General features: G+C 41.0%; 2 protein-coding genes across 4 annotated transcripts in view; both read left to right on the forward strand.

Annotated features, from left to right (window-relative positions):
* Positions 1 to 5,195, forward strand: part of RBMS1 (RNA binding motif single stranded interacting protein 1) — a 143,229-nt gene extending 138,034 nt beyond the window's left edge. For all 3 annotated transcript variants that reach the window (XM_071435057.1, XM_071435058.1, XM_071435060.1), the window contains exon 14: positions 2,676 to 5,195. The gene's annotated coding sequence lies outside the window, so the exon portion shown is untranslated. The remainder of the gene's footprint in view (positions 1 to 2,675) is intronic.
* A 12,535-nt stretch (positions 5,196 to 17,730) lies between these two features.
* The window catches only part of ITGB6 (integrin subunit beta 6), a 44,302-nt gene continuing 38,570 nt past the window's right edge, over positions 17,731 to 23,462 (forward strand). Inside the window, exons 1-2 of the mRNA XM_071435064.1 lie at positions 17,731 to 17,888; positions 18,556 to 18,794. The gene's annotated coding sequence lies outside the window, so the exon portion shown is untranslated. The remainder of the gene's footprint in view (positions 17,889 to 18,555; positions 18,795 to 23,462) is intronic.

A 23,462-nucleotide genomic window follows, 5' to 3' on the forward strand; every position in this document is an offset into this window, starting at 1 on the left:
AATTCTGAGTAATATTGTTTTAATAATTTCTCTATACCATAACTGGATTATGTTGGATTTTAATTTGTTCATTTTAGCAGCGTGTTGTATACAGAACAACAATGAATTAATGCAAAAATACAAGAATCAAAATGCTAAAGGGAATTGTACTGATAGACATATCATGCCTAGTTTTGTGGTACATGTAAGATTAGAAGCAGCTTGGTGGCCGACTTACAGACTACAGGCAGGGAGGCATTCTGGTAGAAATCCTTGCTGACCTTTTCTCCTGAAGACTTCCCTGCTTATCCTTTTTTCTAGAAAAAAAAAAACAGTTTGGCCCAGAGTTTCGTCAATTTGTTTTTAATCCATGTCCTCATTTGGCTTTAATTCCAGGGTTTTACTTTTCATACTCCAGGTTTCCTCTGGTTCTGCTTGCATGGCCTTTTTTACTAGCAAATCATTAGCTTTACCTGAACTTACTTCGTACAAAATTGTTTTGCTTTCTGTACATTTCCGTCCTAAAAATGTTACTTGCACTAACTGCTCCCTTTTCCATGATCCATGTTTTAAAGTTCTGGAATTTAGTTCTTCCTTAACTCATCTTTTTTTTTTTTTTTTTTTTGAGTGCTTTGTAAGCCAGGCAACTTGGCTACATAATTTTTTACATCACATTTTCTAAGACCTCACACTGAAAAATTCCATTCATCTGCAATAATGTGCTGGAGGCCATGTTAGAAGGGTTTTTCTACAGCCCTTGTGGCATTTATTTGATACTGAAAAATCAAAATCAGTTATGTGCTACCATTGTGTGATCTCTCTCTAAAATGTATTGATCCAACAAAACACACATTTTGGCATTAGCTTTGATCCTGCAGGTCAGCTGTGCTGTTTGACAGCAGTGCTCTCATTCCCATTATTGGCATCACAGCTTCTTGTACGGAAAGATAGAAACAAACCAATGGGGAAACTTGGCACGTTCAGCAGACGGCAGAGCCTGCGTAGCACAGCATATGACCTGTGTTATTCCTGTAGTCGGGCCAAATGCTGGCATCTAGAGGAAGCCCACATCCTTGATTTGCTTCCAGGGCAGGCAGAAAGCAAAGCCACAGGCTCTTCTCGTTATCCATCTCCTGGTGTTAAAATCATGACTCCTGCACGTTTCCCATGCCAAGGCTGTTGCCTGGTGTTAACCGCTTTTCAAGGAATTATTTGTTTTGCCTTAAGTCTTCCCTGTGGGCATGTAAAACCTCCTTACCAGCAGAGATCTGTGGGAGCCAGCGAAGCGGAATCCTGCATGTCACATCCCCCTCCTGCCTCTCTCTCCCAGCCTGTCAGTGTCTTTCCCCATAGACTGAGGCCAGGCAGGAGGAACAGCCTTAAGTCTCCTGAAAGGATGAGTTGTTGTTGCCATCTGAGACACGTTTTGTATTGATGACTCTGTGTAGATATCCAAGCTCTGTGAACAATTCTGTGTGTTTGCTGTAAGTCAGTTCTCCACTTGTTTTATTCTTCAGAGAGGCACTGTTACCTGTATTTATGTGCAGTGGGAGCAAGTGAAATCTGTGTCAGCAGAGGCTGTAGCAATGGGCATGTGGGGAAGGTTAATATTACCCAGCTGATTTCGGCCTCAGAGCATGGCATTTGATATTTCTGTCCCTGGAACATGCTGACACTTGTCTTGTTTCAGACAGGTGAAGGGGAGGGAATCGAGAGTTATTTTGTGCCCTAAATACAGGGAACACTGCAGTCTCTTGATTGTTGTGGCTTTGTCACTGTTGTCAAGCTGAAACTTTTTTCTAAATGCACATGCAGCACTTTTGGGAATGTCCTGTTGAAAGTCAGTACCCATATTCCCATAATTCGAGGGGTAAATTACAACTAGCACACTTGCATGAGGGGATGCAGTCATTCAGAAATACACAGTGTTTTTCCTCTGGCAGCTACATTTAATAACTTTATAGTTTCTTCTCAAAAAGTTGTTTCTGTGTGAAAAATAGTCAAAGGGACTTGGAAAAAAAAAACCCCAAACCTGTTTTATATGCACCTACAAATGTACAAGCCTTAAAATACCAAACTTTGCCTTGCTTTGAAAAATTAAAAAATTGTTTAAACTTTTTTGTCATTAGCTGGGTATTTTTTTTAAACCCATGTGGCAACATAAGCCAGTACATTAAGAAGTCTGCCTTCAAATTTGATGAGCCCTTACTTGCTGTTCAGTATTACCATCAGGGAGGCTCAGTAGCTGTGTCTGTCTTAGCTGTCATACATAGCCTCGTTGAAGCTGCACCAAAAGAAAGTTATTGTTCCTTTTCCAGAGCCTTGGACATGGCACAAGAGTAGCACACACAACCACTTTTGGTCGATTAAAAGGAACAACAACAACAAAACAACAAAGAAGGGAAGAGCTTTGAGTGCAGCCTCACAGTTCCCCCGTGGGAGCTCTGTGTGCTGAGCACGTTTTAGGGAGAGAGGGGGAAATGCAGCACGGGCTCTGTCCTGGTGGAGAGCCTTATCCTGGGAAGGGCCAAGCACCTGCAGTGCTGCCTGTGTTACTTCCCACGTTTATACTCAGATTCATTGAGTCTTCTCACAGCTGTCTAAAATAGGAAATCAGTTCATTTTGTGGACAGCAACATTAGAAAAAAGGTGTGTGATTGTAACTCTGCTCTAGCTCTGACCTTTCTGTGTTACAGATGTCCAGTGTTGACCTGGCCTGGAGAAGGGTGCAAAGGCTGAAACAATCATGGATTTTACTGATCAATTGTGCTTTAGGAATTATTGACAGTTTTGCACAGGTTCTTGAAAATGTTATTTATAATGAAATCAACTAAAACTATTTTTGCTATAAGTTCTATAAGGTGCATAAGAAAAACCTTAAATTCATCTAGTAGCTGTTCCCATGAACAGGTTTATTTTAGTAAAAAAAAAGTTTTTATCAAGTGTTATGACGCAAAAAAAAAAAACCTTCAAATTTCTGGGTATGCACAGATGACCACGAAGACTTACTCACGTGCATGACAGAATTTGTGTTTTGGTTTATTTTTATTTTGTTTGTTTCTTTTTATCTTTTTTTTTTTTTGTATGAAATGGATTTTCTGAAGTTTAAAATAGTAAAACATCTAAGATGATGTTCTGTGCTTGCAGTGTGTGAGTGTTGCTTTAGTGCAGTGTTGCAGTTATAGTGTCTGGTCTCTTAGCTTTCTGTTTTTCTTTTAATGTAGTGTGAAGTGTCTTATCCTTTTCTATAAATTCCAATTTGCCTTAAATCTTTCAATGCTGTAGCTGTTTCAGTAAGTAGTCCAAACTAATGGTGTAGAATGCTTTGACCAAATGAGCTGGTCTATTATGCCTTGTAAAACAGCAGCATAGGGCTTTTAAAGGTAGTCAATAAAAATTGCTGAAAATTTGGCTTTTTTAATGTGTAGTAAGTGTTTTTAATGATTTTTTCACATAATATGTAAGGTAGTGAAATGCAAGAGGGGAAAAAATGTTTTGTGTGAAACACATTTTCTGACTGGGGAAATTTTAATAGTATAAATTGTTTGTAAGGCCATATGCCAATAGTTCCCTCTGGTAGTTTGAATGATTTAGGAACTCTGCTGTATGATGCAATGTAAAATCTTTTTTTGCCTTTTTTCAGAAACTAACTTGATGTTCTAGTTTTAGCATAGGTAGAGTAGGGAGTTTGGGGTGGAGATATCACCGAATGTTTTTGTCCTTCCTTTATACTAATGATAGTGCTTTAGGATGAGGATTGTGCTGAGAGGTAGCAAACAGAAAAGTTGCTATTACAGCAAAATGGCAAAAGCTAAAGGACTCGTTTTCAAACATATGCTGAGATTTAAGTAGAAACATAATTGATTGGGTACTAGCTCTCTATAGTAGGTAAATAAAAATAAAAAGACTTGGCACTTTTAAAAGGTAACTTTACCAAAGAACAAAGAGCCAGTAACCAATAATTCTGATTTGTCTCAGCATTGCGTCTTCTGTACTCTTTATTTTTGCCGGACCAGTTTGCGGTTAAGAGAATGTGCCTTTTTTGTACATTTGCATTTAGGTTTTATAATTTTAATTGATGTATGGACACAAAAGCATGAAGGAAGACTTGGATCCAAGCAGTGCCACACTTTACATCATCACTACAAGTGTTAAGTGTAAAGAAAACCAATTTTGAAACTATGAAATTCCTGATTCATAAATACACAGTTATTTGTACTTCACATATTAGATAATTCACTGCTACTAAAGCTTTTTATTACAATTGCATATGTTTTAAATTGAATGATAAATTAAGTTGTCTTCCAAAACTGTGTACTTCTCTGGTCAGCTGTATATGATCAGTTATCTACCTCAAAGTTTATTTCCTTTTGTATTGGGACAGGTTGCTGGCCCTCCCTGTTTCCACAGACCAAATCATCCTAGCTCAGGAGCTAGGGCTAAGCAGTTGTTTCTTTCAAGTATTTTTTAGTTTTTAAATTTTGTGTGAGTATTGGAGTATAGATGTCGGTGACATTTCATAGTTTCAAAAGTAAATTGCTGCTCTGAGAAGTGTAGATTCTAGTGAAATGCATAGTCATAAGAGATGTGTTTTTGTTTTTTCTTTTTTTAAAAAGTTGTGGTATTATTGGTTCTATGCTCCCTGGAATATTACTGCTTTGTAAAAGTCCAGACTTCCTGCAGCACCTTGCCTGTTTTTGGTAACTTTCCAAACCTGGATCTCTCACTACTTGCTATTTTTGCATTAATTAAAAACTGCAGTATGATAGCTGTGTTAGAGGGAGGGAAGAGTTGCTGCCAGAAATGTCTGAACTAAGTGCCATACTCATTGTCTGGGTAAGATTTGGGAAATTTAACCTCTGTACATAAAGAAATAATCAGTTACTTAAACATCACATAGTAGACAGCCATTAAATTATAAAAAATTAATTTATGAAGAAAGACCTTTTGTACAGATTGAAAAAAAAAAAAAGATTTTCATAGAGATATCTATATGATCAAGAGAGTTAATTTTTTATTTTTGTTTTACTAGTGCCACAAACTTGCCAGTGGTAACTTATTTGTCCGGTTCAAGATAACTCTGTAGTTTTGTTTCCTAGGACTTGTTGTTAAACGCCAAAAGACATTTTTGAACTGTAAATTTGATTAGATTGTTAGCTTTTTCTGTTTTATTTCTTTGAAAACTTTTGAATAAAAAAGATCCAAAAAAATGAAAATGTATCGTCTTTTTCCTTCAGACCTTCCTTTATTGGGGCAAAACCCAAACAGGTTATGGTAAAACTTCTGTGTTTATTTTGAAATGTTTGGAATTGCTTTCTGCTTGACAGCCTGGGTTTTTTTTTTTCTCCTCTATCTTTCATCAAAACCAAATTTTAACTCTTTCACACCACACTACAAAGTCACTAATTCTTTCAAACACAACAGGAAAAGATATATGAAAAATCTATGATGAGGTGTCGGATTTGGATGCAAGAATTCCATTCTGCTGTGTGCCAGCCCACACAGGGAGTTGTGTGTAACCAGGCTTGTGTGCTGTGGCTGTAAGTGCCATTTTCCTGAGGTAAGGTTGGAGGTGGAGAGTCACTTTGGTGGCACAGGATTGCTGCCTTCAAATGCTTTTGTCTTCCCACGTGTGCTGACATTGGCTGGAATACCCAGTTCTGGAGAGCAGAGGTGGCACTGCACTGGATTTCAAAGAGATCTCCAGTGTTGGCCTTCCAGCTGCCATCTTTAAGCCTTTCATTTCTTTAAAGGTAATCTCTGATTTTATTATCCTTTTGGCAGGATCAGTAATGCTGGTGGTGGGTATCAGGTAGAGGACTGCTCTGACCAAAGTAAGGCTAGGGAAAGCAAGAGGGGAAAAGTCAAACTATTGTGTCTGCTCAGCCAAATGCTTTACCAGCTGCATGGTCTGACATGGCTTTGGATTGGTGTGTGTGGCAGGAGGGGGCTCTGGCATAGCCTTGGACGCCTCAGGGTGTGCCCAGCAGCACAGAGCAGGGCTGGGTGATCCAGAGCGCTCCTGCTCCTTGCTGTGGGAGCTGGATAGGCAAAGGGGAGGCTCACTAACCCCAGGCTGTGCTGCTCTGGAGAGCCCTCTCCAGCCTGGGAGACAGTTCTTTCCATTGCTCACCTGGCTTTGAGGGACCCCAAGAGCTTTGCCAGTGCCGTGGCAGGCCAGGCAGCCTGCTGGGGATGGCAGGTGGGCTCATGCAGCTGGCAGTGCTCAGCCTGAACTTCCACTCATGCAGTACTCGTGCAAGATATTGAGAATAAATGTGTTTCCAGTGGAGCTGGCAAAGCAACTCGTCTGGGCAATGGGAAACTTGATTTACAGTTGCTTATGCAATGAAGACATCCTCAACAATTATAGCACTAATTGACACTGGGGAATGGCCTGAAGTTGTGTCAGGGGAGGTTTAGGTTGGATATTAGAAAAAGGTTCTTCACCCAGAGTGTGGCTGGGCACTGGAACAGGCTCCCTAGGAAGAGGCCACAGCACCAAGCCTGACAGAGTTCAGGAAGCATTTGGACAATGCTCTTGGGCACGTGGTGTGACTCTTGGGAATGGTGCTGGGCAGGGTGGGGAGTTGGACTCAATGATCCTTGTGGGTCCCTTCTAAATCGGCATATTCTGTGATTAATGGAGAGAAAAAAAATCATACTGTGCTACTAAACACTCAATTCCTGTAACTGAAAAAAAATACCATTTAGCCATTTGGGGAGGTCATTTAAATATTGGCTCAGTATGTTGCCTGTCCCAGATGCAATGCATAAGAAGATGAATACAGAAGAGTTTAAAAGAGTTTTGTTATATTATTCATGTTCATCACCATACTGAATTAATCTCAGATTAATAAGCATTATTTTTAAATTAGGTATGAATACTCCTCACAAAAGTTGTATGTAAATAGAATAATACAGGCTGGAAATGTTTTTTGCTCTCTATCTCTCTATTTGCTTTTCTAATTATTCCTATGATAAATTTAGCTCTCTTAGTATATTTGATAAGAATGAATCCTTTTTTCAGGTTAGTATCTTTTGCCTAATCTGATAAGGTTGGTGTGTATCATTCCTATCAGGCAATCTGCAGTAATACAATGTCTTTATATAATATACTTTTATTGTATATAATAAAAGTCATTACCAACTAGTTTGTTCAATATTGACTCCATCCTCTTGCATACAACCTGTTTTGAACCCTACTTGCAAACTTGCTGTTAATAATGTTTTTTACCTGTTAACAAATATGGGTAAGTATCAGATTAATGTAGGATGATTGTGTACCAATATAAATGTTTTGTGCAAGATCATGCACCAGCCCTGTTGTTTTTTTAGTTTTTAGTGATTACATGGTAGCTTTTCTTTAGGCACTAAACATAATTTTTTATCTTTCTCCATTTTCTAAATTAGCTACTCTGAGCAGGTGCCAGACAAGTGCAAGCAATGCATTAACAAGGAGCATAACCAAGTACTGTTGAGCAACTGAGCCTTGCTAATGACTGCATATATTGGGCTAGAACAGAGTAAGTCAAAGCAATCTAAAGCACTTTGCTGGTACTGTGTGTTAGCTTTTCAGAGAAAAAAGTTAGTAAGTGCTGTTTTGCTCTCCCCTTCTAGCTTTAGTTTATGCCGTGGTACCTCCACCATACCAGACAAAGTCATGATTGACCTAATCTTCCACAGAAACATCATATCAGAAATGCATTTTATGTGCCAGAGTATTTGTATGGGTTTGTATCCTACTCCTCCTGTGCACACTTCACTGCATTTGTTCCTTTTGCTGTAGTCAACCACTCCAAAATTTTTTGTGAACTTCCACATGTGTTGGAATAAGATAATCTGCCCTGTCCAGCAGTGCCTTCTTGTGAAAGCCAGTGTGTTGTTTGGTGGCATTTAAGACGTGTTACCTTCCAAACGCTTGCCACACTGACGTACTCTTTCAACTGTGAAAGATCATCTGTATCCTTCCCCCGCCAACAAATCCTGGCATTGATTAACCCAAACAAATCTGAGGCTTTTGGCTTTCAGACTCAGTCCATTAATTCTCTCCAGAATAGGGGTTAGGATATACAAAACCTATTCTGTTTGGCAACTTCTCTTTCAGTGACTAAGAGAAGCCAAGCTGATGTCAGAACAGCAGAGATTTACTGTGCAGTGATCAGAGGGAGGGTGTAAAAGCCTGCATGTGGAATGAGTCAGTCTTTCCTTTTCAGGACAGCTCTAACCACATCTACCATCTGACAAATCTGTGCAGCCCACTTCTGTAGTAAAGAAGAAATCATATCACAGGAAAATACTACTGGGGTGTTTTTCCATGTCCAAGAAGAAAGGCCAGCTTCTCCACAGGCAAGCCTTAACTGTTCAAGATATCTTGCCTTTTTCAACACTATCCCCTTATGCTGTATCTACAACAGTGGTGTTCTGAATTCTGCTGTGTTATGTTGGTCTCCCTTCAGCTGAATAAACTGACCTCTTTTGACAGCTTCACTGTAATACAAAGGGATTTTTGGAGCACTGAAGGAATGAAGGTATGTGGCACCCTAAAGACTTCCTGCACGCACCCCGCAGGTGTTCGGGTCAACCTGCTCAGGCAGCTTTCTGAGAAGGGTCATTGTTTCAGAGCCCCACATGCAAGTCTTATCAAGGGGAATAATATTTGTAAAATGGTTTCTGCACATGCACTCTGCTGATTTTAAAGAAGTCATCTGCAGCAGAAGTTTTCCCAAGTATTTTAACCACCTGAAACTCACACACAGGGATGATGGTTTTAAGCAACATCTGTGAAGCACTTAAGGGTGATGGAATAAAGCAATGATTAAATGAGCCTAAGAGAAAATTTACTAGTAAATGTTATGTTTTGGTAAATAGTTTTAGCTTTTTCTAAGTACAAATAGAAAATTACCTTTCCTTGCTGTGCTTCAGCCTTTTCCCAGTGGGAGATACTTTCATACCAGTGAGAAAACACTGCTAAATTTTTTGGTTGGTTGGTTGGTTGGTTTGTTTTTTTTAAATGTTAAAACACCAAAAATGTATTTACAGGCATTTGTTACCAGCTTGTTTTTGCATCAGTTTGTTCTGGTATCTTTAGCCAGTCTCAAAGATAATCTGTAAGCAGAATATACATAACTAGGCATGTGAAGCAGTTATTTATTGACCAGCCCACAGAAAAGAAAGAATTTCACAAGCCATTGGGTGAGCATGACTCTGCTCACCCAGCAAGGTACCAGTAGTGGCTTTGCTGGCCATGCAGACATTGGGCAGGAGGGGAAGGGTCAGTCCCTGCAGCTCCCAGGAGCAGACCCTCAACATTGCCACATTTCTATCTTCTGCCAAGCTCCATCAGGGCCCCTGGCATGGGTGCCTTGCCCCAAGAAGTGGACTGACCTGATGCTTCCTGACTTGCCTTGCTCTTTTCTTCCTTTAGATTTTATACCCTTTCTACATTGCTGCTTTGCCTCCTAAACCCTTGAGCTCCTGGCAGTCCTGCCCCACTAGCTCTACCTCTGTCTATAATTTTCCCTTTCTTATCTCTCCAGACTTTCTCACAGCTTTTTTTCCAGCACTCTGAGCAAGGTTACACAGCTGGGCTGGATCAGAGTTGGGCCCTCATATGCAGGGAGCTGTGGAGAGGGAAGGGAGGCACAGGACAGGGGCTGCAGTAAGGGCTGACATACTCCAGGTCTTTCTTGAGTCGGGAAAACATTCAAATGCAGTTGGAAGAAAGGGTATTCAAAGAGCTCCAAGTGTTGCTGTCATTGCCAGAACAGAATGAAAACTAGATTTCAAACAGCTCTAAGAGGCCAGTGCAGCTCAGTAGAATGAAATGCTCCAGAAGTTAGCAGCTGCATGGACCGTCAGCTCCTGACCTCCTTCAGCCCTGCTCTGCTCACTTTCCAAACTTCAACAAGTTCCAGCTGCCAGCAGGCAGAGGCTTCTGACGTGAGTGGGAAGGAGGCAGCTCATCAGCAGCTCACAGGCTTCACACAGCAAAGGCCTTTTGCCACTTGTGCATTCAAGCGAGTCACTGTGCCCTGAGCTGCAGAAGTTATGGAACAAAGCCAGCAGTAGGGAAGAAAGCTTGTGCATAAGAGTGGGAACATTTGTTTCCAGGTAAACTGTTCATATTTAAGAGTGGTCTAGCTCTATCTTTGCTGTGGTATCTCTAGAAGCATAGAAGCAGCAAGCCTTACCCTCTATTCTAGGGTGAATTTTGTACAACTGCATTGAAAATCCAGATTTCAGTTATTAAAAAAAATCCCCCAAAAATTAGGCAGTTATAGAAATTCCTCTCCTCAGAAGTATTTTGCAGATGAAACTAGCCAGCTGTCTCTGGAAAAACAGTTCAGGACAAACCATACCATTCCATGTCCTACAGTCCACATATGCACAGCCCATCTCTTCCAAGTGGGGATCACCTGATCAGCCCTGCAGTCCGTGCTGCTGCCCTGCTTCAAGCCTGCAATTAATTTCCTAAGCAGTGTTGTGCTACATCAGCAAAGCCAGCTGTGTTGGGGCTGCCCTTGTTTCGTTGGACTCCCAAGGTGAGTGAGGGCGCAGAGCTCCGGGCTCCGAGGGATGCTCTGTGCAGCCCGACTCGGGCTCTCTGCGCTGCTGCCGCCCTTGGCTGTCGGTGCTGGGCGAGGAACAGGGAGGGCAGAGCCTCCCACAGCCGCTGAACTTACCCAGAGCTTAAACAGCTTCTGTGCAGCCGCCAGAGGGCATCGGGATAAACCGAAATTATCACAAAAGGTAAACACCCATTCACAGCACGTCATTATGGAGCGTTTATTTACCTGTTATCAAAAGCAAAACCTCATCCTGCCTTTGCACAATACAATGCAAGTGCTCACATTTCTAAGAGGTGTTTTTAGTCCTCTTTAAGATAACAATAGGGTTGTCTTTATTAGAGGAAAATAAAAACTAGGGGTTTTTTGGGTTAATGAAACAGGTAAGGATACCTTCAGTGCAAGGATAATGAAACAGGTAAGGATACCTACAGCAGCCAACGGGGAGGAGAAAATAAAGGAATCTAATAGAAACCACAATGTCACCACACAAGTGCTCCATACAAGATCAGGGAGAATTGGTGAATAGCTTGTAAGTGACAGACAAACACAAAAGGAGACAAACAGCAAGGGAATTCTGGAGAAGTCAAGTAGCCTGCAAAGGTTCAACCCAGACCAGAGTTAGAAATCTTTTTCCCATTAACTCAAAGCCTGTCTATTTTCACATACTCTTGGGAGAATCTGTTTTATGATTGCTATATCTTTATAAGAGCCATGACAATTGAAAGCATATTCATTCCAAACACAGCGTAAAACAAACAAATACCTTCTCAGGAAATAGATAAAGTTTTGAATGTAAATTGGTGTCTTGGGGGCTAAATGAAAAATCCATACTACAAACCAAAATTATTCTAAGTATTTAAAGTGATATAGAAAAGGCAGCTCATTTTTTGCAAAGTTCATTCAAGAAAACCTGTGAGTGATCACTAAAGAGGACTTCTTACATATTAATCCAGATGACTAATACACATGTGGCAAGTGGGCAAAGGGGCCCACAGAAATAGGTATTTTTGCTGCTTGTCTCTATCTGTACAGCTTGAATCTAATGAATAATTAACCGTAACCCACAGGGGATAGCTAGTGCTTCAGTTAGTGCTTCAGATATCAGAAGCTTTTTGCAGGATCCCTTTTGGTCAGGGAGAATCATGTTGCCAATGCATTTTGGATTATTTTGTTCCCCTCTGGTTCTGCTGGACACAGCCTTGCAATTCATCAGCAGGGCCTGAGGGCTGGCCAGTGGCTTTGACCTGCACAGACTTGCTCTTAGATGTGGACTACAAGAAGCATTTGTTAATCTCTGCCAGGGATACTGTCAAAGTAATTAGATGATTCACTTCTGGACCAGGCCAGATTGCTGTATCAGGCACAATAAAAGACCCAAAGAGCAATCAGAACAAGTAGGAGAGTTCACAGACAGTCATGAATAAAAATATTGTAAGTCTGGAAATATAAAGTATTTCTCTTTTTTGCATACACCCTAGCTTTGGGCTAAACAGTGCACAGACACAGACTTGAATTTCTGGAAAAGATCTGATCCAGGCATGTGTTTGCAATTTTTGAGGATTTTTTTTTAGGGTTGAATGAGGGATGGGGAGGAAAAGACAAAATTCCCCCCCCAATCAGTTTCAGACCTGAAAGCTTTCCTTTCCTGTGTGTGGCTTTGGATTTTTTGTTTTGTTTTGTTTTTTCGGGTTTTAATTTTATTTTTCTTTGCAGTCTCAAGTACTTGTGATTATCTTCTTTTGGCATCCAGCTCAACGTCAGCATGACTATGTTTGTCACAGGTTTTCTATGCTGCTGCAAGCAGGACTCAAATTAGGATTGGTGTGACCAAAGGACAATAGCTCTGCCAACAAGACAGACTTTTTTTGATCTAGCTAGCAGATGCTCTGCTAGCGTCTCTCACTTTTTTGCCTCTCTCTTGCCTAGAGGACTGAAACCAGCCTGTCAGTGCGATCGTCCTTGCGGGAGCTACAACTGTTTGCACAAGGTCTGAGTCTAGCCTAATTCCTACTTTAATAACTGCTTCCAGCAGCTACTTGTGAAGGCTCTGCTGGTAAACTCCATTTAATATATCATAACTTTAAAGCAGAGATTTTTCCAGAAATGGCTGCTCTTTTTATAGAGGTTATTTTGCACTCTAGTGGATTATTTTAGATAGTAACAAATTGTCCCTGTGTATCTTTGGTCATCAATGACTTGCAAGACAAGTATTGCAGGAGGAGGAGGAGGCCAGAAAGAGAACCTGATGGGGTTCAAACCTTTCATTCCATTTTGTTCCCCTCCCCTGTTACTTGACAGGAGTTTTGGAAGAACTAACAGACATATGAAAGACCTGGCATAAAATATTGGACCAGCTTTCCAGGTGTCACTGAGGGGCAGCAGGTCCAGAGGTGTCTCTCCCGTCCAGACTTGAAAGGATCTCAACTGGCTTTAGCTTTTCATGCAAGCCTGAAGGCTACTGGCTGCCAGTCATCCTGACAAGGTGATGACTAATGGGGCAATTAACTCCCTCCCCTAACTTGCTGTCTGTCATGGCAATTGGAAAGGAAATAAGAGCACTTTTCCCTAAGGAAACAGGCTGGCAAATGGGTTTGGGTCTGTTAAAGCTCTAGTGTTACTGAAATTTCATATTAACAAAATATCAAAAAGTTGTTCCGATGAAGAGCAGGTTCAAGCCCATGTTGTCTGCTTTTAAATTCCTTTTTAATTCATGTTCACATGCAGAAAAATTCACTTTGTAGCCAACCTCTAATTCCACAGGAGTAAACTGCAGAATTGCCATTGGCTGCTAAGGGAGAAAGATACAGTTTTGCATTGTCCACTTCATAGAGTAGCAGCTTTTCACTGTGTAATTATTTGATTTGTGTAAAATGAGTTTGAAAGTGGCAGGCATCAGTAATTTGTTTCCATCTCCTTCAGAATGTTGTTTTTAGTTCATAAACCACAATTGAGGCACAACCGACTGGTTGTTACTCATTATCACCAAATCCAGCTTCTAGTCATTAAAGCTGATGCTTACAGAGGTGCCCTGTATCTCTGGTGGATTGATATTTGTACCCATAGAATCATAAAACATTACTTCCAGACTTGCAGACATGCCCAGAGCATGATGGTCAGTTTGTGATACATCTTTGCTGCTGAATTTCAGAGCTCAAACCACCTTTATTTGGGCAAGTGAAAATTTTTCCTTAGTTCACACCTTTTAGGGAACAAGTTTTAGTATGGATCTCAACAGGACTTCCTGAAAGAAAAGGAGAAAGGGAAAGGAGTCACCATTACTGAACTAGCCTGCTCTTTATGGTGACCACGAAGCAGCCAGACTATAATCCAAGAGCCACTGTGAAAAGCTACATGACTAATCTCTATTTTCATTGTGTGGTTGGTAGCAGGAAGGAGGATGTAGCACAACAGTCAATTTATTGGAAGAACAATGTAATCATTCATCAGGGCATTATTCTGAAATAATTTAAATGACAGTAGAGCAGCCCACTCTTGACTTAAGAAAATACAAGTCATTCAAATTCCATATCTAATAAGGAAATTGTTCCACTGACTTACTGGCTGGCATAAATTACATGTAGCTAATATGTTCCTATTGCAGACCCTGAGGACTCTTTGTTTATGCTAAATGTGAATATATTTTAGCACATGAATTACTATCCTCCTGCTTGCTTCTTGGGCGCCTCCAGAATAAGTAATACGTTGGCATAACTTTGCCATTTGTCAGCCAGCAGTCTGGTAGCACATTTGCTCGTCAATCTAATTTTAACCTTTTCTCATACGAGCACTTGGTATTTCATGTAAATCAAGCAGACAGTCTGTCATTCAATAGGATACTATCTTCATAGTCTTCTGAAGTGTGTGCTCTATTGTATGTGCTCCTTATTAAGTAGCAGAGGTAAAGTAAAACTAATATATTACTTCTGGTTTCTTAATAGCAGAATGCCAGGAATCTCTTTATTACCACAATAGAGACAAATGATATGTCTGGCAGAGGTTCTGGACAATGGGCCTGGTAATGCATTCAGCACTTTCTGAATTGAAAGGTCTGTCCTGAATGGTAAGTAGTGCAATGCATCATTATAGGCTTCAGAGCACATATTCTAGGTCTGTTCCTGTTATCACTCTAATTTGCAGTTAATAATATTAAAAAGTATGTTCAACTGATGAATTAAAAAAATATTTCTTAAACAATTTCCCTGTGATTCCAACAAATTTCTTAATAAAATACGATGCTGGCTGCAAAAGAGAATATAATTCATCATGAAACACATATAAATTAGTTAACGATCATTTATTTTCATAATTTGCATAAAAAACATGAAAGGTTTAGTGGTATATCCTTTATCTTATCTCTATCCTTTATCTTATCTTTATCCTTATCTCTGGTAAGATTTTTCAGAAATTGATTTGGCTAGGAAAATAGTGTGTTTGAAGTTTATCTGTTTTGTCAGTGTTGCTCTACTATTCATGAATTTAATATCTTTGATTTTTTAAAACACTAGTGCTCATTTATGCAGCCTAGTTAATAATAATAATGCTGCTCATTCTGACTTATTCAGATATTTTACTGCATTAAGAATGTTTAAAAAAATTATAGCATTGCAATGAAATTATCTGTGGTGTTATTAATAATCCATTCCTGCATGAGATGTGTAACCATTTATTGCATGGTACAATAGTTACCTGTTTTATTAATTATGAGTATCATATTCTGATCTAAATTCTCCTTACTGGTATTTTGAATCTATTAGCACTACATTACATTTCACTTCACTCAGGCTTATGACTGATAGAATAAAACTCGTGTATTTACTGCTCAGTTCTGTTCTGAGCAGTTATTTCAGGGTCTGGGGCAGACCCTGAGTGGTGCCTGCATTTCTCCCCAGCACAGTGCTCAGCAGTCCCCTCACAGGCAGCAGAGGCAAAGCTCATCCTCTCCTGAAGCCTCACAAAGTCCCTCCTCAGTCCATACATCCTTCAGGTGCTCTTTACTTACAGATTGCACCATGCTCTGAGTCCATCCCCACTGTGTAAAATTTATCTCCCCTGCTATGGAATTAACTTGCCTGTGTTGAATTTCTGGGTATGAGTTGTATATATAGGTATGATATTTGTTCAATTTCTACCACAAAGTTCTGTTTCTGATTGAAGCCACACTGTAATAGAAATAAAAACATATAAAGTGCTCCCATCATTACCTCCAGCATCTTTTATAACTAAAAATCAAGTAAAGGCAGTATTTGTCCTTCAGGATGTAAAGTGATATAACTTAGCACTTGTTTGACCAAAAGGTTTAACCAAAACTAAGTAAATATCTTCAAAGACATAGGCCTGAGGTTTTTGGCCTTGAATAAATATATCTCAGATGAATCTGTCCCATAAAATATTCAGGTACTTCTGTTACCTAATTTTGTATAACAGGGGTATGAAGGATTTTATTCTCCCTGCTTTGATAAAGTTCTCACATGGGAGTTTGTTTGGTTTCTGTATCTCTGTTTCATGCCAGGAGCTACATTTTTTGCTCTCAGGGATGCATCTAGGCAAATTTAATATAGTCAGTGAGGTAGATTGTCTTAAGCAATGACAGCATTTAATTTCACTGAGCCTCTCAAAAATAATTTTACACATGGTTTTGTTCATTTCATGTCTGGTCCTCTGGTTTACCACCACTGTTCTTACAGCTGTGAGTTTTACCTAGTTCAGGGAAGTGTATATTACCAATAAAAGTTTGCTCTGAAGAAAAGCAGTGAATTTCTGGGAATTAAGGGACTCTGCATTTTATTGCAGGCAAAATATTTTCTGGTCATAGTTATTGTTTGTGCATTAAGGCATACATAGTTGTGTTTAACAAACATCTTCTTTCCCTTCAAGTTTTCTACTCTAGCTCCTTAGGGATTACTGAAGAAATAATCAATCACAAGGACTTGGAAATACAGAATTATGCGTGGGATGTATCCAGCCTCAGATTTTTATTTAAGAAGGAAATTGATTTTTAATTCTGTGCCTGTATGAAGAAAAAAAAATAAATTATGGTAATGAGTTGCTACAGCTGCAGACAACCTGGGTAATAATTTTTTCCTGGTGTACAGGAAAACATCCCTAAGTACAAATTCAGTTCAAGTTATCACCAATATATTTCTCCAGGTATCAAGGCCAAAATCCAGCCATGTCTTTTGGAAGTTGTGTAGTAGGCAAGCACAATGGGGAAGAGTTTTGTCTTTCCCTTTTTATGTGATTTTTTTTTATATTTGGTAGAGAAGCTTTATTGCTATTTACTATTTGCAAGCTGTTCTGTAGCTATTTATATTCAATTTTTTAAGGTATGTAATAGAATTCCCTAGTCTGTCACAGACTAGTCTGTCACTAGTCTGTCACTAGTGCCTCATTATTGTTGGTAGCTCAGGAAGTTCTTGGTGACTGCTGTGATGTACATATCTCCAAATGCATCTCAGCCCCTGGCACATGGCTGGGCTGCTGGCTCTGGGAGAGGCAGGGGAGATCTCTGGTGCTGCTGAGCTGCTGCTCTCACCTGTGGCTGTCAGGGCAGCTCAGCTCCTCTCCCTTTGTGCTCCCCAGCTGCCTGAGCAGCCTGGGCTTTGGGCACAGCACCACGCTAAGGGGGTGAAGTTTGCTAAGGGGCTTCATTGTTTTGCAGGCAGGAGAGGGGGAGAGGACACTGCAGGGTGTCAGTTCCATGGCAGCACATCCCACAGGGCTTCAGCATGGCCAGAGTCAGCACAGGGGCTCTTGCCTCCCCACCTACGTGCATGAGCCCAAAGGGCTGTGCCCCAGTCAGGCATGCTGAGACAGGGTGGAACAGGAGCTGGTTATCTTCCTCTTTGGGTCCTGAAGAGATGGGCTGGTTGCTTTATTCACTGCTGTAGGTAGAGGAAAAGTGTCAGTACTGATGGTGACGGGTCCTCAGCTGGGACACGTGGGATTTGCCCCCATGTCAGAGCAGCCTGGCCATGGGGAAGGGGCCTGCTGAGCCCACTGTGCCACTGTGGGGTGCCCCAGGCACTGCAGCTTCCAGCCCCACCCCAAGAAATGCCATTTCCCTGCCTTTTCACAGGTTTTTCTAATTCTCAACTAGGTGCATTCCTAGGACAATTTTAGATCCTCACTTCATCTCTGGCTATTTTTTATGTCTTTTCTCTTTTCTTACAGTGCTCCCCCAGTTCCTTAACTACTGCTCAGGGAAATGATGTGAGCACTGGGCTGCCTCTGCTCTTTATGCCTGGCTTCCCACCCAGTTCCTTAGAAGAGTATTACAGCTGCTTGCTGCTCTGATTTGTAACCCAGCTGGCACTGATGCTTCCTTGTGCATTCCCTAAGGTAATTCTGCCTCCCTGCCATTTCTGCTTTTGTCTGGGGCTTGTCTGGGATTCCTCTGTTCTCTATCCCAAACTAATTGTGTTTTGCTGCTCAGATCAAAGAACCTGGCTTTATGTCTATTAAGATGAACATACAATGCAGTTTATGAGGAAGAAGCTCCTTTGGGAAGTGTCAAAGCAGGTGCCTGTGAGGTGGAAGCACTGCCCTGCAGAAAGAGGGGAGATTAGGATTATAACAGATACAAAACTTCAACATTATTCTTTAAAATAATGGATTAATTTTTCCAGTGACAGTGTGCTGTGTATCCCTGTGCTAAGAGGGCCTCTATTTCTTCCCTCTGAAATGGGAAAAGAAAGTGGTTGCTTAAGTCCCTATTGATGTACAGCACATGAATTCCAGTTTTGATTTTATGAACAGCCTCTATCATCCTGTCTTGCCTGGACTGCCTCATACTCATTGTACTGTGGGGTTAGACACACTGTCACCATTCCTATAAATAGCTGCTTGGTTGTGAAGGACCAGTAGTGTTTCCTCTGGGAAGAACAGGATTTTGACTACTGGCATTTTAGGCCAGTTTTTGTCAGACTTTCTATAGGAGATAGGGTTTGGAGAATACAATGTCTGCTAAAGAAAGACAGTAAACAAAGTATTAATGTTTGAAACACAGGCACTCGGTGAGCCTGGAGAATCCACAGAGAAAAGTGAAGTTTGAAGGAGCAGGATGCTGGAGTGCTTTTAAAACAGAGGCTTGACTTCAGGGCTGGTGAGAAGCAAGGCAGCTGCCATGTGGAAAAAGGGAAGCTCTCTGTGATCCTGCAGAAAGCCGGGCTGCAGTGCAAGGATGGCTGCAGTGCCAGGGAATCTGCTCTGCACACGAGAAATGTTCAAGTGCACTGGGAGCAGCAGGTAAGACAACACATTTTTCTGTAAATTTTTGGAGCAAATGAGGAAGTGCCTGTGTGTGGAAAGCCTTGTGTTTCGGGTCTTTAGCTGTTAGTAAGACCTTTTGAAGGGTGGAGGGCACGGGCAGGCAAACAACCTCAGAGCTGGTTCAATAAGGATGGAAGTTTTTAAACTCGTGGATGGAGTGAGGATCCCTGGTTTTAAGGACACATGCAATTTGGGCTGTGTGAGCCTGTTCTGTGAGTAAATGCCTTGGGGACACTCATCCTGCTGGCCACGCAGTGAGGCAAGTTCCAGTGACAGTACAAGAGCAAGGATTTCAATGGCAGGTAACGAGGCTTGGTGGCTCTCTTCTCCTGACTATTAAAAGAAACAAATGCCAAGATATTTGGGGGGTTTTCTTACAACTAGCAACCAATCTGGAATTCAGATGCCATGTTCTACAGCCTGGGCAGATTCCAAGGGCACATTGAATTGACAGCAGCACCCTTTGTGCTGGGCAACTCTGTACGCCCTGCTGAAAGAAAAGAAACAGAGCGCTGCATTCAGGGATGTGCCTAACTTCTCCTGAACAGCGAGGAAATCTCCACACTTGCCAGTTATCTCTTCTGTGCTTTTCCTCAGTTGTGGCTGGGGCCATCTGACGAGTGTTTCCCTCTCGCGCCCAGCGCGCAGTCTGTCTGCTGTCAGCAGTTAATGAAGTCGCTCGCAAGACGCCATTCCCTGGGGAAAAGCAGGGCTATGAGCAGAGCCGGTGCTTGCAGCTCTGGCTGCAGTGCTCTCAGCCCTGCTTTTGCTGTGCCACCAGCTCTGATGATTGTGCCCCTTCTGAACAATGGTCTTTCACTCTGGAGCTACTGCTATTCCCAATGCCAAAAGCGGTGCCTTTCCTTCTGGCAGAGCTCAGTGAGTGCTTCTGTGCTGTCCCCAGTGACAGGCACAGGTTCTGAGATACCACAAGAATGTGCAGAAAGTGAATGAGTAAATTTATTGCAGCAAGTGTTTTTAATAATAGTCCTCAGTGAACGTCATTGTCAGATGCTTCATCAATGCACATCCTAGAACAAGGAGGGAAAAAGAAAGGGTTTTTTTCAGAGAACAAGGTTATTTCCATGCTACTGAAATAGAAAGGCAAACTGTTAATATGATGAAAACATCACCTCTTAGCCCAGCTGAGCTTGCATGTCTTGGTGTGGTTAAGCTTTGTGTTTAAGAGGAGTTGTGTGCTGGTCTAGACAGAGGTGAGCTATAAAAGAAGCAAAATCAGCAAAAATAAATAGAGATAAAGAATGGTGAATCATGATGACATATTGCTCAAAGTATGTAAGATCATGTAAATACTTATCATGCTGTGTAGAGCATACAGTCATTATTTGTGCAAGTAAAGCCAAAAGACAATTCAGTGCACTTTAATGACTATGTTTGCAATTTAACCCACAATAAATTTGCAGTTGAACACCTTCATAAGAAAATTTAGCTAACAATGCCAATAAATGGTGAAAAAGAGAAAAACTAATTAAGGCAGCGTTCACTTTGAACATCTCTCTTCAGGAGATGTCAGGGAAGACTTATTTTAAAAATGTTTCATTTCATATACACTGTTTATTATTTTATATCAGAGTTAATATTCTTAGAAGACTTCCCCAAACCAAGCTGTCAAAATTTTAATTCTCAGAAAGCTATAATGAGGTTTTCAACAAAATGAAGATCTTTCTGCATTGTGATCCAAATGTCTGAATCATTTCTACATGAACAGAGTTACAATTGTTGTTGCATATGAACCTTTGCTCAGGTGCCTCATCCTCCTGCTTATATAAAACCAGAACAAACACTAGCCCCTTGTTACTCATACTTTTCATACTAATTCTGGTTGGCTGAATTAGTTTAAGTGATTCATGACCTATGTTAAAATTTAACACAGCCTTTAATGTGTTCAGCCTGACACATGGTGCCTTATAATATTGATATATCTCACCGACCAAGCAATCTGCATCAGCTTGCTGAAGCACGCCTTGAGGGGAAAATGACACTGTAGTCCTGATCTACTTCTCTGCCAAAACTTTAATTAAACATTCATGCTATCAGTTAAGAGTGAAGGAGCTTGGGGAAGTGCATGAAATGCCAGTCCTGCCATTAACAATATTTCTTTTTATATATCTCTTCTTTAGGAAGATAGGAATATACCTCTTAAATCTGACATCTGTGACCGGGTTAGCATCTCAATGGTATTCAAAACTCTGATCTGTCTTGCTCTCTGGTATCTTATACATAAGAAAACACAATTCCATCTGATTGTCTGTATTCAGCACTTTTTTCCAGTAACACCCAAAGCAGAGAGTGTTTAGCAGAGCAGAACTGGAGTAGTGGTGCTCTGGCAGTGGATCTCATCCTTTTCCTGGGGTACAGAGTTGTGAACCTGAGGACAGGCATCTCCTTAGGGTTTGTTTCCCATTGCTGGGACCCAGAGAGCCTGAAGGCTGGTGAGGCAATCCTCAGCCTTCTGCAGCCACTTGTGTGGGAGGTAGGGCCTGGTCCAAATGAGGTTTCATTTAGCAATAGCTGCCCCTGAAATGAGGCTCTGCCAGACTACTTAGGGATGGCACTTGTATGATAAAGCCTTCTGGCTGTGTCTGCAGGAGTATCTTATGAGGATCATGGAGAAATTGGTTTTTCTTCCCTCAGTGGAACTGTCTGGGGGTAGAGAAGACAAATGCTGCCATTTCTCCCCAGGGCAGAAAACCTACTTGGAATGATGAACCTTGGCATCTTTAGAAGATGCTTCTTCCCTCCTTGAGAACCATGCTAGCAGCAATTAATCTCATCCAACAGTGGTGGATATTACAACCACAGCCAATATCTCAAATGGCTGTTTAAAATAAGCTTCAGCAAGATTTGTCCTTTTCTGACCCTTTCCTGGCTTCCACATCTCTTGTGCTTGGCTGTCCTCCACCCAGGCTTTCAGGCTCAGATTTGGAAATCCCCTGCTCCTGACAGTGGACTGGTTTTTTGGCAATATTTACCTGCCATCCTTGTGAAATAGAGTCAAGGCCTCCGTGGTGCCCGTGCTGTTATTCAGAGTGCTAATAGACATTGTAAACAGATAGAGATTGTCAGATTTCTGCCACAAGAACTGCACTGAGGAATTTCCTCAGCCAGGAAGGCTGCCCAGGTTGGAGCTTGTGATGCTTTGTCTGACCCTGAGCCTGGATTTGTTCTAGTTGTAAGAGGAGAGAAGCTACTTCTGAGGAATGATCTTCCTCAAGCTTCATTATAATAACAGAAGCAGCACAATACCAGGTTCATGAAGAAAATTATGCACCCTAAATCCATGAACTTAGAAGAATGTCAGAAAAAGGCCAAGTCTTGAAAAATTAGTTAATATGCAAGTTCAGAAGCATGAGCTAAATCAAACTATCATTGTTCAACCCACAAGTACAGCAAATAAACCTAACAGGGGATTTTTAAGCAGCAGGGAAAGAAGAGAAAAGCACTCCTTTTAAAGTGGTTGGGACAAATCAGATGGTAATGTATGAGAACATAAATATCAGCTCAGGATACAGGAAAAATAGGCTTTTGTACTCCCCTTGAGCAAGCTGATGATGTGGGAGACAGTAAAAATGGGTGTTTTTATCAGTAATGTGATGCACAGGCATCATGAATAGCTGTGTGTCAGCACAGTCAATAAATAACTGCAATGGTTTTGTTTACTTGCCTGTTTGCTTAAAACTGTGAATATTGATCAAATTTCACAAAATTAGACAGAAAACTGTGATGTCATGAGAACATGACAAATAGGCACTTTCCACAAGTGCTGAGACTATTAGATAATCTAAATTCAAATTTTTACCCTGGTTTTTGACTGTTATTTCCTGTACCCATCTTGTCTAATCTTCATATTAATATGACACAGGCAGAAGAAGGTGTTTCTGTTTTCCCTACATGCAAGAAAGTTGACACACTACACAGCTAGAGGGGAACATTTCTGGCTTTGTAGCATAGAAAGAAAATGTGCTCTGGAGCATCTGATAGGCCTGAGTTAGGAACCAGTTTGCTCTTGACTGTGTCTATGGAAATTGCAGAGTGAGGCACCTCCTGTGTATCAGCCCAAGTCCTGTGCCTGCTGCTCCCTGGAGGTTTGATTGTTGCCATACCCATGACTTGGCAGGGTCCTGGGAGCAAACCAGTGTTTGACCTGTTTGAATTTTTTCTTGGTTTTTTCTGTTGCTCTCAGACATTGCTGAGCACAATTTTTCTGATTTTAGAGGGTGCTCAGGTGCCTCTTCCAGATTAATGTTAACTCACTGATCTCTTTACCTTCTTCTTGTACTGTTTTGAAATTTTGTGGTGTTCCCCCGGTAGTTTGACACTCAAATGTCTCTATTGATTGGGGTAGACAGGGTCTTGCTCTAACTGAGAAAATCTCATCCACAAGATCAGTATCTTACTATAGATCAAAAGAAAAATAATGTTGGAAAGAATCACATCATAACTGACTGAATAAATAGCTGACGCCTATGAGTCAGTGTCTGCATTTCTTCCCTAACACAACACTACAGGGTTGACTGCCTTTCAATAGGTTTGTCCCATAATTTCAGGTAATGATTAACTCCCAATGACTAAAATATCTCCAGGAGAACTGATGAGACATTTCACAAAGCTACTCAAGTTCAA

The sequence above is a fragment of the Agelaius tricolor genome, unplaced genomic scaffold (genome assembly GCF_023055355.1).
Source record: "Agelaius tricolor isolate 1412-34295 unplaced genomic scaffold, bAgeTri1.0.p SCAF_10, whole genome shotgun sequence".
NCBI classification, from domain to species: Eukaryota; Metazoa; Chordata; class Aves; order Passeriformes; family Icteridae; genus Agelaius; species Agelaius tricolor.